Below are 14,734 nucleotides of genomic sequence, written 5' to 3' on the forward strand. Positions count from 1 at the left end.
GGATTGTCCTCCTTAAAGCAAAGAAAATTAAGACTAAGACGTTGAAAATTTTGGAGAATTTTGTGTCAGTGTAGCAAAGGAGAAACTGTTCTGAAAATAAAAAATTCTGGAAATCACAGCGGGTCAGGCAGCATCCATAGAGAGAGAGCAAGCTTGCTTTTCGAATTTAGGCTGAGCTTCTCCAGAAACTTTTGTCTTTGATGTTGATGTTGAATTATAGTTTGCTTTCCCTTGGTGTGATTGCTAAGTCTCCCATTCAGAGGCTGCAGTGATGCGGTCAGTCCTGGGATCTTACTCGGTCTAGCACCAAATGATCCCATTGCAATTGAACCTTGCTCCGACCAATTTCCCTCATTCATTGTCCACGCTTTTCACAAGTGGTTAACTTGTTGTTTGCATCAGACCTAAAACGTCTTTTTGTCTTTCAGTGCTGTCACATTTATTCTACTAAAAACAAAACTTTTACTAGATTACCGAATGATACAGCACCAAGGAGGCCATTTGATTGTTCAAGGCAGTCCGGCTATTTTGGAAAAGTTATTTGTTGGTTCCACACTTGCCCCGTTATAGAGTCATAGAGATGTACAGCACAAAACAGACCCTTTGGTCCAACTTATCCATGCCAATCAAATACCCTAAATTAATCTAGTCCCATTTGCCAACACTTGGCTCATATCTCTATTCATATACCCATCCAGGTTCCTCTTAAATGTTGTAATTGTACCACCCTCCACCAATTCCTCTGCATGCACCACCCTTTCCATGGGTGCCCCTTAGCTCCCTTTTAAATCTTGTCCCTCTCACATTAAACCTATGCCCTCTAGTTCTGATTCCCCAAACCATTGACCTTGTCTATCACGCTGCAAAAATAAATTTCCAAGTATATATTCCATTTTCCGTTGAAGGTTACAGTTAGGAAATATTTATCCTGTTCCCTTTTTAGTAGTTTATTGGAAAGGACCTGTTTTTCAGCCATTTTAATCAATTTGACATCTAGACGAGTGCTCATCCAGGAGATTTTCGTGCTGTGGGTTTGTCAGTGCTATTGAACTGCAGCTTAAACAGAAGCTGCTGTGAACTCTATCCAAGAAACATAATCAATGCATTGACACCATTTATTAATTAAATATATAAAGATATACCATCTCGTTGTTCATGTGGGAAAGTATTAACTTACGTTCAAATCTCTTCCAGCAGCTCAGTGAATTCTTTGAGGGTGTTGGAAACCTCTTGATTGACAGCAAGAGGTGTTGGTCTGCCTGCTGTTCATGAATTATCTTTGCCAAAGGGTGTCTTATTTCTAATTTCCAGTTCAGACTTGGTTATAATCTGCTTGCAGTGTCAGTTTCTCTCTCTGGCTGTTCCAGGCACCAAGGTTCATTCAGTCATCATAACCTGAGGCACAAAAGATTTCAGTTTTGAAACTAAAAAAGCCCTTGTTTTTAGAAGGTTTGGTCAGCAGACTAAGTAATGTGAGAAAAAGAAGTAATTCAGACAAACACAAGTAAAATAGTTAACAGTTAATGAAAACATTTGTTTGGTATAAGAAAATCAATAACTGATGATTTGACTGACACATCCCAAGAGCACAATTATGTTGAAAAATCATTGATGTCTATCTTTTAACACAAGGATGCAGACAGATGTGGAATTTTGGAGTAGAATTGTGCCAATTCCAAGTGTCTTAGTTCTTTTTTGTTTTTGTGAATCTGCATTTGAAGGAAAGCTCAATGTGTATTATTTGATTTGTAATAGAGAGGGAGCAGGGACTTTGAAGGTGATGAGAATGTACTGAGGTAGAATCACCTTGCTGCTTGCCTGTGTTATCTTGGTTGGACATAAGATGGGCAGAAATGTTGCCAAGTGTGAGAAAATGAACTTGCATTTCAAAATTTGATTCCTTGTGTGCAATAGTGTTATGCTCATATTATTTATATAGTGAGTGTAAAATGTGCAACCACAAGGAATTGTAATGGGAAGTAGCAGAGAGACAGGGGAAACCGGATGAATCTGGGAGAAAGGGATATGTTGTAATGCTGGTGGGTGTTGTGTAGGCCTGCTAACTCTCAATGTTGCTACTCATAATGAAACATGCTGCTGCTATTCTCTCATTGTTAGAAACTTACAGGGCCTGCTCAGTCTAGTGAGAGGGAAGAAAGCCACTTTCTAGTTTAACCAGAAAGGTCTCCTGTAGTTACAAAGATACAGCTGAATACGGAAATGTTTGGTCTCATTCCTTTAGATCCAAAGCAGTTTTGCCCACAGGTCCATATGAAGACATCATTGTAGCTGATGGTTATGACACTCCACAGTATTAGCCTTTTCAGCACTAATTGGATGAGATTGAAAACCATGGGAGAAGGCACCATATAGAGCACCAACACCAATATAAACTAGGTAATTAAGTAGCCTGTCTGTTTCGTATCTTCTATGTAATTGTAGATTATCTCCTATGATTCAAATTCCAATATTGTGGAAGATGCTTGATATCTAACATTGCCTGAAGGACTGAAGCTTTGTAGATTTGTGGACAATGGATTTACTTCAAGTTTTGTGTAAACACCTGGAAAGTTTCCTTTTAAAAAAGATCTTAGAAAGTTCACTGTGGATATTTGAGAAAGTAAAAGTCACACAACACCAGGTAGTAGTCTAGGACTATAAGCTGGTATTGTGTGATTTTTAACTTTGTCCATGCCAGTCCACTTTCAAATCATGACATTAGAGAATTTTATTTTTAAATGAGACCTCCTATAAATCAATGATGATTTCTGCAAATTGCATTGTTTTTATTAAAGCAGATACTTATTCAATAACAAGCAGACTATTCTGTTTATTAAGAAAGTCAGTTGATAGATCACCTTGCTAAAAACCTGACAAGGATAAGGTATTTAATGCAAAGCCTTTGAACGCCCTTTGGCAAAAGTAAGTACGGAAAAGGAATTGGAAAATGGAAAGTGGGCCACTTCCACTTATCAGAATCACCTGCCACATGTTGTGGTGGGCAGTACTGCTCTGGATCTGGCTCATCAGCCATACACTGACCCGCAGTATCCATAGACAGGGACACGGAATTTCCGTGTGGAGACAATCATACACATTAGCTGGTGATTGCTGCTGACTTAATTGATTATTTTTTTGATGACCAGAAAAAAGTAGCATAGAATCATAGAAATGTGCAGCATGGAAACCAGCCCTTTGGTCTAACTCATCCATGCTGACCCAGATATTGTAAATTAATTTAATACCATTTGGTAGCATTTGACCCATATCCCTCCAAACCCTTCCTATTCATGTACCCATCCAGATGCCTTTTAAATGCTGTAATTGTACCAGCCTCCACCACTTCCTCTAGCAGCTCATTCCATGCACGCACCACCCTCTGCGTGAAAATGTTGCCCCATAGGTCCAGTTAAATCTTTCCCCTCTCACCTTAAACCTCTGCCTTCAAGATTTGGACTCCCCTACCCTGGGGAAAAGATCATAACTATTCATCCTATCTATGCCCGTCATGATTTTATAAAACTCTATAAGGTCACCCCTCAGCCTCCAACGCTCCAGAGAAAACAGCCCCAGCCTATTCAGCCTCTCCCTATAGCTCAAACCCTCCAACCCTGGAAACATGCTTTGTAAATCTTTTCTGAACCCTTTCAAGTTTCGTAACATCTTTCCAATAGCAGGGAGACCAGAATTGAATGCAGTATTCCAAAAGTGGCTGAACTAATGTCCTGTACAGCCGCAATATGACTTTTCAATTCAATGCTCTGACCAATAAAGGCATGTGTACTAACCGCCATCTTCACTACCCTGTCTACCTGCGATTCCACCTTCAAGGAGCAATGAACCTGCACCCAAGGTCTCTTTGTCTGGCAACCCTCCCTAGGATCTTCTATCTCAGAGAGTGATGGGGTTAGAATAACAGTGCTGTCTTCCAACCTTAGTTGTAACACCTGTTATCAATCCAATATTGGTAGGCACAGAGTTTTGTTTGCCTGTAAACTGCTTCTGTGTTTGCAATGAAAGGGCTTATAGTACTTTTACTCACATATGTTTGAAAATACCAGTCTAGATGATCATTTATGACTGCAGATTGAGTGACTGGGCAAATTGATTGTGTGCAGTAAACAATCGCTGAATCCTTTTTAAAATGTGAACAGATGGCTACTTGTGAAAACATCCAGTTTAAGTGAAACATTCATCAAAAGAAGTGGTTCAACTCTGGATGCATTTTAACATTATTAAATTGTAAATCCCAGCAGATTATTCTGCTCATTCAATGGGGAGTGCACTGGAGCACAATAGCGGGACCTACAAAACTGTGCCCTGAGTAAGGTCAGTCCCTTTTAGAGGGAGGAAGTAAGGAAGTCCCCAAATGATATTTAGAGCAAATTTATTTGTTTAGTCTGCTGCCTGCAGCAAGGAAAGTAACAATCAACCTCCCTGGGGTAAGAATTGAGTATATTGACATTTGACTTAATGGTCGAAATCGTGCCAGTGCCATGCATGGAGAAAATTAGGATGAATGTTAATGGATCTCTGAACAGTCTGATGTGGAACTTAACAATGGTGAGTGTGTTTCAGTTGCAAGCTCCCTCAGCTTCATCACCTCTCCATTTATTCACACCAAAAAGAGCATTTCTTAAGATCATGCAATTTAAAAAAAAGTGAAGTGTTAACCATCCCTACACAAACCAATCGGCTTTTATGTTTTTCTTCCATTTGGACCAAGTAGTTGGAGAAATCAATATAGTCTAATCAAATGCCTGAATACATTCTAAATTGTTACACAAACTGCCAGAGACTCCGAAAGTAATAGTATGAAACTCAACCAGTTAAATGAGAGTTTTAGTCTATTACATGAATATCAATAAATGTAAAGAAAGGCCTCTTGCCCTCCCTGTTAAGTTTTTTTTTTCCCCAGTTTTGTATTTGTCCAGATATAATCTGATTCAGCAAAGGTCGGTAGGTTTATTATTGAATCTGGGTTACTGAAGCAGAGTTATTAGCCATTTTCAAATCCTGTACAGGCGGGTAATGAAGCCAATCAAATCATTGATGGATCAAAGAATGCACTCAGAGTGGGCCTTTTGATGGGGAAAGACGATAAACAAAAAAAACCCCAAAGAACTGCAGATACTGCAAATCAGCAACAAGAGCAGAAAAATGGTAGTTGCCTGTGGAACTTCACATAGAGTCAGAAGTCACATGACACCAGATTATAGTCTAACAGGTTTATTTGAAATCACAAGCTTTCGGAGTGCTGCTTCAAGGAGCAATTAGACTAACTTGATGTGGTGTGACTTTTGATCTTGTCTACCCCAATCCAATACTGGCACCTCCACCTCAAAGCCACTAGCACAGAGGAAACCTCCTTGTATTAGAGGATTGGATAGTTTGGACAGGAAATATTCAATGTTAAATGTTGAAAATATACTGCTCTTACCTTTTTCAGGTTGATAGTTCCTTTTGATTTAAAGATTAAGACTTCTCACAGTTGTCAATCACAAACCAGCTAATTACCTGGTTACACCTGGATCTGTGATTTAGTTCCTTAAAAGGACAACCAACTCAATCCTAGATGGTGTTCAAAATCTCTCCGCACTTGGATGATGAATGTGAATTGGGTTTTAATGAACAAATGGAGGCCGATTCATGGAAGACCTAACTTAGGGAGGGCAGAGGAAACAAGATTTTGTTTTGAATACACTCTCCAAAGGTCCCTGACCCAACTGAGCCATTGAAAGACATCAGAGGTAAATTTGGGTAAATTGCCCTCCTTTGTTCAGTGGTGGGGGTGACCTTTGTTCAACTGATCATTGTTAGTTCTCATTCTGTACCGTACAGTGCCCATGAAGTTATTGGGATGAAACTCCAGTGGGGACAGGGAAAGAGTGAGCACGGAGCTGGGTGAAGTTGGAGCAGGGAAGGAGAGGAAATGATAGTAACCAATTTACTTCAAGAACAATTAATGATGGAGCCTTTTTTAAAAAGTGGGTGTACATTTTGACTTCTAAGCTGCTGTTTGATTAATGAAGAACTTCTGAAGGCTTTTACTTTTAAAAATGAATTGAACATATGTGCGGAAGTGATTGCTTTCTGAAATTTGAAAGTACAATTTAATACATTACAATGCAGATGCACCCAAACAGGATGCTAAAGCATGTAAATGAGATAGTTATGAACGGCATGGAAATGGAATATATGGATATAGCTTTCCTTCATTACCCACCCTACATTATCTCATTCAAGCCTAGAGACTTATCATAAAGTCTCGATCATACATGAGCACAGAATGGGAGTGTTGCATATCAATTTTTAAATTGATACCCTATATCTGCTTCCCCTGGTGGACATAGAAGGTGCAATTACACTTTCTTCAAAGAAGAATTAAACAAATTTTCTTGATGATTGGACAATATTTCTCTGTCAACCAACATCACTAAAACAAATCATCTCTCCACTATTGTATTTACGGGACCTCTGTCTCTATAGTTTTGGATCACTTCTCGCGTTTTAACAGCAGACACAGCTTCCAATAAAAATTAATTGGTTGTCAAGCGAGTTGGATCATCCCAAGATGGGGAAAAAGGCAACGTCAGTGCATTTTTACCTTTGTCTTTTTATCACTTGTTTTTGCATGCTCCAGCCTGCACCTATCAGCTTGTGGCTTACATTTTGTGGCTTGTGGCTTTGGGTGTGCATGTATGGAATCTGCTGTCAGAGGAAGTGGTAGAATTACAACAATTAAAAGATATTTGGACGGATACACGGAAAGGGAAGGGTTTAGAGGGATATGGGCCAAATGCAGGCAAATGGGACTAGTTCAGTTTGGGGTGGTGGTTGGCTTGGATGAGTTAGACTGAAGGGTCTGTTTCCATGCCATATAACTCTGTGAATGGAATGCTTGTTATTGCAACATCTAGAACGAATATGTGTAATTGCAACAAAGGGAAGAATATCCCATGAATAAATGCACAGTCTACTATGAAAGAAAGATGATGTCCTTGGAACATCCTAAACCAGTGTTTAGCAAGGTTCTGGTGTGGTAGACAAGTCACACACAACAATCTTCTACCAACAGCCACAAAACATTGAGCTGATAATCCATTTTAGCCGCTATGATTAAGTATCACTATCGATCAAGACATTTTCCCTGCTGATCATTGAAAGGTGCTGTGCTATCCTGTACATCTACCTGAGGACAGACGGTCTCATTAGAAGGTGGTTCCTCCCACAGTATAGCAGTACACCAATACTGTACTGACGTGGGAAGGAGGTGGCAGAGTGCTAATATCACTGCACCAAGAATATGGAACCTCAAGCAGCAGTTGTGGGGACATGCATTTGAATTCCACTGTGGTGGACAGTGATGCTGAATTCAATAAAAATCTGGAATAAAAAGGTCTTTTCTTTGGCAGTCCCTCACGGTTGAAGACTTTGCGGGGGATTAGGTGCTGTGGTGGCTGAATAGTCTAATCTTAGAGCTGCAGACACAACCACCAGAGGGGCAGGTGGTGTTTGGAAAATTGGGAGGATGGGAAGCTCTGGGATTCTGCATGTTCCTTCAACACAGTGATATTCAAAGAGATTGGTGCCTTTGCAGATGATTCATCTCTAGCTTAGGCTTTTTTAGAGCGAGTGATTTCCATCTGTTGGTGGGAATGTTGCAATTGTTTAGGGAGGGTTTCAGGGTTTCCTCTGCCCTCCCAGTGATCATTTACCATTGCAGAACTGGAGTAGAGCACTCAATCACAATGTGGCCCACCCATTGCAGTTGGCCATGTGTGACCAGTGACTCAACTTTAGGGACATTGCCTGAAGAGGACCTGCTCAATCCTGTCAGTGGATTTGCAGGATGTTTTGAAGGTGGCTCAAAGGTGATAGAACATAGAACATAGAAGAATACAGCGCAGTACAGGCCCTTCGGCCCTCTATGTTGCGCCGATCAAAGCCCACCTAACCTACACTAACCCACTATCCTCCATATACCTATCCAATGCCCGCTTAAATACCCATAAAGAGGGAGAGTCCACTACTGCTACTGGCAGGGCATTCCATGAACTTACGACTCGCTGAGTGAAGAACCTACCCCTAACATCAGTCCTATATCTACCCCCCCTTAATTTAAAGCTATGCCCCCTTGTAATAGCTGACTCCATACGTGGAAAAAGGTTCTCACTGTCAACCCTATCTAACCCCCTAATCATCTTGTACACCTCTATCAAATCACCCCTAAACCTTCTTTTCTCCAAAGAAAACAACCCCAAGTGCCTCAGCCTTTCCTCATAGGATCTTCCTACCATACCAGGCAACATCCTGGTAAACTTCCTCTGCACCCTTTCCAGTGCCTCCACATCCTTCCTATAGTATGGCGACCAAAACTGCACACAATATTCCAGATGCGGCCGCACCAGAGTCTTATACAACTGCAGCATGACCTCAGGACTCCGGAACTCAATTCCTCTACCAATAAAAGCCAGTACGCCATATGCCTTCTTCACTGCACTATTTACCTGGGTGGCAACTTTCAGAGATCTGTGTACATGGACACCAAGATCCCTCTGCTCTTCCACACTACCAAGTAGTCTACCATTAGCCCAGTAATCCATCTTTTTATTACTCTTACCAAAGTGAATCACTTCACACTTAGCTACATTGAACTCCATTTGCCACCTTTCTGCCCAGCTCTGCAGCTTCTCTATATCCCGCTGTAACCTGCCATATCCTTCCTCACTGTCTACAACTCCTCCGACTTTCGTATCATCCGCAAACTTGCTCACCCAACCTTCTAACCCTTCCTCCAGGTCATTTATAAAAATGACAAACAGCAATGGTCCCAAAACAGATCCTTGCGTAACACCGCTAGTGACGGCACTCCAAGATGAACCTTTGCCATCAACTACTACCCTCTGTCTTCTTCCAGAGAGCCAATTCCTAATCCAAACCTCCAACTGACCCTCAATGCCATATCTCTGTATTTTCTGCAGTAGCCTACCATAGGGGACCTTATCAAACGCCTTACTAAAATCCATATATACCACATCTACCGCTTTCCCCTCATCTACCTCCTTAGTCACCTTCTCAAAGAATTCAATAAGGTTTGTGAGGCACGACCTGCCCTTCACAAAACCATGCTGACTATCCTTGATCACATCATTCTTATCCAGATGTGCATAAATCCTATCCCTTACAATTCTCTCTAAGACTTTGCCCACAAAAGAAGTGAGACTCACTGGCCTATAGTTACTAGGATTATCCCTACTCCCCTTCTTGAACAAGGGAACCACGTTTGCTAGCCTCCAGTCCTCTGGCACTACTCCTGTCGACAAAGAGGACACAAAAATCAAGGCCAATGGCTCTGCAATCTCCTCCCTTGCTTCCCAGAGAATCCTAGGATAAATGCCATCAGGCCCAGGGGACATCTATTTTCACCCTTGCCAGAATTTCCAACACCTCTTCTCTACATATCTCAAAGCCATCCATTCTACTTATTCGTGCCTCAGTATTCATATCGACAACAATGTCCTGTTCCTGAGTGAATACTGACGAAAAGTATTCATTCAGCGCCTCCCCAATCTCTTCAGCCTCCACACGCAACTTCCCATTACTATCCTTGATTGGACCTATTCCTTCCCTAGTCATTCTTTTATTCCTAACATACCTATAGAAAGCCTTAGGGTTTTCCCTAATCCTACCAACTAAGGACCTTTCATGTCCCCTCCTTGCTGCTCTTAGCTCTCTCTTCAGGTCCTTCCGGGCTACCTTATAACTCTCAATCGCCCCTATTGAACCTTCACGCCTCATCTTTACAAAGGCCGCCCTCTTCCATTTAACAAGGGATTCCAACTCCTTATTAAACCACGGCTCCCTCACACGACCCTTTCCTCCCTGCCTGATAGGTACGTACTTATCAAGGACACTCAATAGTTGCTCCTTGAACAAGTTCCACATATCAATTACGCTCTTGCCTTGGAATCTACTTTTCCAATCCACACATCCTAAGTCATGCCTCAACGCATCATAATTTCCCTGCCCCCAGCTATAACTCTTGCCCTGTAGTACACACTTATCCCTCTCCATCACTAGACTAAAAATCACCGAATTGTGGTCACTGTCCCCAAAGTGCTCACCTACCTCTAGTTCTAATACCTGGCCTGGTTCGTTACCCAGAACCAAATCCAGTATGGCCTCACCTCTTGTTGGCTTATCTACATATTGCGTCAGGAAACTCTCCTGCACACATTGCACAAACACTAACCCATCTAACGAACTTGAGCTATAGCTTTCCCAATCAATATCAGGAAAGTTAAAGTCTCCCATAACAATCACCCTATTACTGTCACTCTTCTCCTGAATCATCTTCGCAATCCTTTCTTCAACGATTCTAGGACTATTAGGAGGCCTGTAAAAGACTCCTAACAGGGTGACCTCACCTCTCCTATTCCTAACCTCAACCCAAACTACCTCAGATGGCAAATCTTCGTCCATCTTCCTTTCCACCGCTGTAATACTATCTTTGACAAGCAAAGCCACACCTGCCCCTCTTTTACCCCCACCTCTGACCCTACAAAAACATTTAAACCCTGGAACCTGCAACAGCCAATCCTGTCCCTGATCTAGCCATGTCTCCGTAATAGCCACAACATCGAAGTCCCAGGTACCAACCCACGCTGCAAGTTCACCTACCTTATTTCGTATACTTCTGGCATTAAAGTATACACACTTCAAGCCACTCTTCTGTTTACAGGCACCCTCCTTTAAGATTGATGCCATATTCCTAACCTCCCTACACTCCAGGTCCTGCACCCTAAAGCTACAGTCTGGGTTCCCATGCCCCTGCAGAGTTAGTTTAAACCCCCCCCAAGAGCACTAGCAAACCTCCCCCCAAGGATACTGGTGCCCCTTAGGTTCAGGTGCAGACCATCCTGTTTATAGAGGTCCCACCTTCCCCAGAAAGAACCCCAGTTATCCAAGTACCGAAATCCCTCCCTCCTGCACCATCCCTGTAGCCACGCATTTAACTGTTCTCTCTCCCTATTCCTCGACTCTCTATCACGTGGCACGGGTAACAAACCAGAGACAACAACTCTGTTCGTTCTAACTCTGAGCTTCCAACCTAGCTCCCTAAAAGCCTGTCTAACATCCTCAGCACTCCTCCTACCTATGTCATTGGTGCCAATATGGACCACGACTTCAGGCTGCTCCCCCTCCCCCTTAAGGACCCGGAAAACACGATCAGAGACATCACGTACCCTTGCACCTGGGAGGCAACATACCAAACGTGAGTCTCTCTCGTTCCCACAAAACCGCCTATCTGTGCCCCGAACTATCGAGTCCCCAATTATTATTGCTCTGCTCTTCTCCACCCTTCCCTTCTGAGTAGCGGGGACAGGCTCCGTGCCAGAGGCCTGAGCCCCGTTACTTACCCCTGGTAAGTCGTCCCCCCCACAAGTATCCAAAACGGTATACTTGTTCTTGAGGGGAACGGCCGCAGGGGGTCCCTGCACTGGCTGCTTCCTCCCAGTCCCCCTCACTGTCACCCATCTATCTGCCATCTTTGGAGTTACTACTTCCCTATAGCTCCGATCTATGACCCCCTCTGCCTCCCGAATGATCCGAAGTTCATCCAACTCCAGCTCCAGTTCCCTAACATGGTCTTGGAGGAGCTGGAGATGGGTGCACTTCCTGCAAGTGTAATCAGCAGGGACGTCCATGGCATCCCTCACCTCATACATTTGGCAGGAGGAACATTGCACTGCCTTCACTGCCATCCCTCTAAAGCTAACCTTTATTTTAAAAAAAAACTGGGTCTAAAGAATACAACAAGCAAAATTCAGCACTTACCTCCTTACCACAACGGATCTTATTATTAGGTTAGAGGAGGAGGGCGGGTGGGAGGCACTACCTCCGTAGTGCCTCGGGTTCTTCAGCTGCGCGCTTTTAAAGGGGAAACAAACCTACCCAGGTAAGCTTACGCTCTACCTGCTTCCGGGTCTCGGCTGCCTCTCTGGTCGTCGTCACTTCCCCCTACTGCTCCCGCTCTTTCTGTGAAGAGAGAGTGGAAAAAAAAACACCGCTGCCCGCTACCGGTAAGTACTTTTAAAACAAACAGTCTTACCTTAGCTGCTGCTCGCACTCAAAATCTTGTATCTACTGTCAATGTTCATTTAAAAAAAAAGACCATCTGAAGAAGGGTCACTGGACCTGAAATATTAACTCTGCTTTCTCCCCACAGATGCTGCCAAACCTGTTGAGCTTTTCCAGCAATTTCTGATTTTGTTTTTAAAACAAAATCTGTTTCACTCATGTCCTTTAGTAACGATAGAAATCTGTCTTCCTTATCTGGTCTGATTAAGTGTGACTCCAAACCCACAGCAATGTGCTTGACTCTTAACTATCCTCTGGACAATTAGGGATGGACAATAAATACTGGCTTAGTCAGAGACTCCCATATCCCATGACCAAATTTTAAAAAAAAGGCTATGCTTATATATGCCCGTTTGTGTTCTGATTCTGTAATGTACTGATTTAAGCTTGTGTGAATGTCTTGCTGAGAAAGTGATATAACTCTCAATGGGAGGGGATACAAAACTGAATTGTCATAGCACGATAAGGCAAAAGATAAGGATTTGACTTTCTGTTCATTAGCTTCAATTTTCACCCCAAAAGTTTAATATGTAACACCATCAAGACATTAAACTGATTACTAAAACTGGCCTTGACTTTGATAAAACAAACAACTGAACAAGTTGAGTTAAGGATAAAGAAAGTGCTCATAAAGGCATAGGGTCGTACAGCATGGAAGCAGACCCTTCGGTCCAACCAGTCCATGCCAAACATAATCTCAAACTAAACTAGTCTCATCTGCCTGCTCCTGACCCATCTCCCCCCTATTCATCTTCTTTGCTATTCATGTACTCATCCAATGACTTTTAAATATTGTAATTGTACCCACATCCACCACTTCCTCAGGAAGTTCATTCCACACACGAACCACTCTGTGTAAAAAAAAAAAATTTGTCCCTCACGTCTTTTTTAAATCTCTCTCCTCTTACCTTATAAATGTGCTCCATGTTTGCACCATGCAGATAATTCAGAGAGATGACAGTTGTTACTAGCATTTACAAGTTTATTGCCTTCCTATTAGCGGTGACTAGACTCCTGCTTTGAGTTCATGTTTGCTGGCATAATCACTTGGAATTATGTACTAAAAATAAATTGTTATTTAGCTTTGAGTAAAAATTCAATCCAAATGGTAATAAAGCTTGGAAACGCTACATGAGTACAGGGTGCCCTTTTATTGGTGCAATATAAATGATCCTGTTATATTACTATGTTCCAGCTTTAATTTGAGTGACAGTCCTTTAAGGCAGAATAAGGTAATGGTTCTACGTCCAGAAACAATACAACTCACTTAAAGTGATCAGCAATATCTGTCAGTGGTAGCTGTGTTCACATTTCTCTCAGCTTTTTGCTACCTGACCTCCTGTTGCAGGTCTGGCAGTGCCATTTATAAACATTTCTGAACAGTTGTAGAGGACTTAACCACCTCCAAAGAGGAGCATATGCAGAAGATTGCTTTTTAAAACATTCATTCATGGGGTTTCACTGACTGGGCCAGTGGTTATTGCCATTCCTTAGTTGCCCTTGAAGGTGGTAGTGAGGTGGCTGCAGTTTATTCAGTATAGGTACGACCCAGTGGGTGTGCCAGTCAAATGGGCTGCTTTGTCTTGGATAGTGTTAAGCTTCTTGAGTATTAGTGGAGCTGCATCCATCCAGGCAATTGGGGAGCATTCCATCGTATTCCTGACATGTACCTTGTAATTGGTGGATAGGCTTTGGGAAGTTGGGAAATGAGTTAGCCACTGAAGCATTCCTTGTCACCAATATACTGTTTGAGCCACTGTATTTACATGGCGAATCTAGTTCAGTTTCTGGTCAATGGTAACACCAGGATGGCGATTTTACAGGTGCCTGTTTAGTTATTCTGCATGTAGTTCCACTTATAGTAGGTTAATTTTATTGGTCTTTAAGCAAATGTTTATGTTTTCATATCTGACCTGTCCTATGGTTAAGAAAGCAAAAATCCAAGTTTTTCTGAAGTTTCTTGTGAGGCCTGAACAAATAACACCTGGAATCATACAATGGTTATAGCACAAAATGAGACCATTCTGGGTGGTGTACTTATACTGGCTACCCGCAAGGTCAACATCGAAGTCAAGAGTGTGGTGCTGGAAAAGCACAGCAGGTCAGGCAGCATCCAAAGAGCAGGAGAATCCTAATGAAGGGTTTACACCCAAAGCGTCGACTCTTTTTATGCTCCTTGGATTCTGCCTGACCTGCTGTGCTTTTCCAGCACCGTACTCCCAACTCTGATCTCCAGTATCTGCAGTTCTCACTTTCTCCTTCTACAAGGTCAACATGTCTAGTGCCTCTATCCCACTCTTTTTTTCTTTTTTTCTGTAACCTGGCATTTTAAAAAATCTTTATCTATTCATCCCATTCTTTTTTTAGAAGGTGAGATCATGAGTTATTTGTGAACTGATTTCCCCAACTTTAACCTGTGTTTGGTATTGTATGTTGGAGTTGCATTGTAGCATTGTTGGTGAAACGTGTAATCACAGTGAGTGAAAAATAATAACCCATTCCTTGATTATGAATATTAACACACCACATCCGGAGTTGTTCTGGTATTTGACTGATGCCTTGTGGCTGCACACCAATTTGGAATAGCACT

The 14,734-nt window shown here is 42.2% G+C and overlaps 1 protein-coding gene across 7 annotated transcripts in view; it reads left to right on the forward strand.

Annotated features, from left to right (window-relative positions):
- Window positions 1-14,734, forward strand: part of nkain1 (sodium/potassium transporting ATPase interacting 1) — a 548,201-nt gene that overhangs the window by 78,551 nt on the left and 454,916 nt on the right. The gene's annotated exons all lie outside the window — the stretch shown is intronic.

Source organism: Chiloscyllium punctatum, chromosome 27, assembly GCF_047496795.1.
Source record: "Chiloscyllium punctatum isolate Juve2018m chromosome 27, sChiPun1.3, whole genome shotgun sequence".
Taxonomy (NCBI): domain Eukaryota; kingdom Metazoa; phylum Chordata; class Chondrichthyes; order Orectolobiformes; family Hemiscylliidae; genus Chiloscyllium; species Chiloscyllium punctatum.